The sequence below is a fragment of the Pinus tabuliformis genome, chromosome 3_2 (genome assembly GCF_031772625.1).
Source record: "Pinus tabuliformis cultivar Carrire ecotype Pingquan chromosome 3_2, CPIR1, whole genome shotgun sequence".
In the NCBI taxonomy this organism is placed as follows: Eukaryota; Viridiplantae; Streptophyta; class Pinopsida; order Pinales; family Pinaceae; genus Pinus; species Pinus tabuliformis.
The window spans coordinates 892,631,490-892,633,680 of NC_142302.1; positions in this window are offsets into that span (position 1 = coordinate 892,631,490).

The following is a 2,191-nucleotide window of genomic DNA, read 5'->3' on the forward strand; positions in this document are numbered from 1 at the left end:
TGACCTACCACGTGTCATTGTTTCTAAAAATGATACCCAACAAAATATAGTCCATATGATTTCTTTCATTTTTTATGAAATTTGAATCAAATGCTCAGAGAGAAAGTTATGATGATTTTCCCAAGGTGACCTATTTGAGATCCAATTCGGGAGCTTGCAAAAACAATAAATTCCTTAGTTCATATCTTTGAAAATATAATGAGACAAGATCTAAAATTAGGTCATGTGGTTCATCACGATTTCATCTCAAATGGGTTTTAATTTTTAGCTTCTAAAGCTTCATAGAAAAAAATTTATAGCGAAAATTCCACGATGACTTGTTTGAAGCAGCAAAACCCTAGAATCCAAAGCTCTGATACGAATTGTTATGCAACCATCTCACAAAATAGAAGAAAGAGATAGATCAAAGACTTAAAATGTAGCCTATTCAAGGGGTAAACCTCCTTTACATTACACAAATGAACAATTCTTGGATGATACAAATGACAAGGCCTCCTTTCTATATATAGGAGTATAAGGGGTCACAATATAATCATAGCTGCCATAACAATAATAATGTAAGGGCATAACAATAACAATAATGGGCTTCTATGGGGCACAATAATAAAAATATAAGGACAACATGGGCACAACAATAACAATAAGGGGTACAATGAACATAATAATAAGGGAATACACTATTATTATAGGGACCTAACATATTTTCCTTAATTCTCACAAAGTGATTAATAAATCATTTTTATTTGTTAATTGCTTCAATCGCTTTCTAAATAAAGACATTTGACCATTTTGAATATATTTTCCCTCTCAAAAAATATAATAAATTATTCATGACAACTAAATTTTGATTTAGTCAATAATACTCTATTATTTTCTAATTCCTAATTTAGCTCAATACTTTGTTATAAATAGAGGGTTTTCTATTCATTCTTCACTATGACCATTTTCATCGTCAACATTATCGTCTCATAGCACTTGAGCTCCCACTTGAGTTCAAACACCTTTTTTGTTTTTCTGCCCATTGCAAATTAAGAGAGAGAAGCATGTTACTGAAGCACAACGACAATAAAATGACCCATTCCTTGGAGGGGGAACTATAGAAACATGTTGTAATTTCTCCTCACTAGGTTTATTCATTAATAAAATTATCATTTATTCAAGTCCTCCATTGACTTATTACATTTTAATTTTCTATTGTTATATGTTTCTATTTACATGATCTATGTTGTTGCAAAGGTTTCTATTATGTTTTATTGTAGATATAAAGCATAGAAGCAACCATATTTTTTTGTTAGGGTTATAAATGACCTATAACATAAGTAAGGTATTTGGTACACTTCTCTAAATACTTTACACTAACAAATGGTGACTCCACTAGTGTAGTAATTCAGAACCTTGGTGACTATTGTTTCATCTACTTTCAGTGTTTTTCTAGAATTTTTATTCCTCTCAATTTATATTTTTAGAATTCTTCTATTTTTTTTTGAAAAATATATGTTTATGTTGGGGTTTCACATCTATCCATGGGTCACAGATACTAGTCGAGTAGGAGATGACACTATCTAGCGAAGTTCTGCATGGAAAGCTCAAGTAGCTGCCTTTAAAGAACCTCAGCCTATGCTACACCTCCTCCTCCTACTTCTTCAGAATCGACAATGCTTACCAATTCATTTCCTCATCAAGGATATGTGGCTGCCCAACCCACACAATGTACTGCAGCCCCTCAACCTCCACAATGTGGAAATAACAATTACTAGACTCTCATGATGGATTCTAGAGAAATCAACCTCCAGACTCATTCGCACCAATATGACAATCCTCCTAATAGGTTAACGAATGATTCCCAACCTAAGAGCTCAACTGAACCTTTATTTTAACCAAATAGCACCTTAGAGGTCCCTCTACCTAAGGTAGAGGCTCCTCCTAATATCACCAAAGTTCCATTACATCAAAATTTTGCTTCTTTTAAAGCCACCCATACTTATAGTACATGGTAGATGACTTAGCATAGTCTCCTACTGCCATGTCAACTATAGAAGTCCTCCATATGTGCTTGTCCCTATAGAAATATCCACTATCTACTATGAGAATTGTGGATCATATTGATGATCATTTCATCTCATTTGATGTTGATAAAGTGGAACACCCTCTCCTTCCTTCTTCTGTTTCTTTTTAGATACTAGTCTCAATT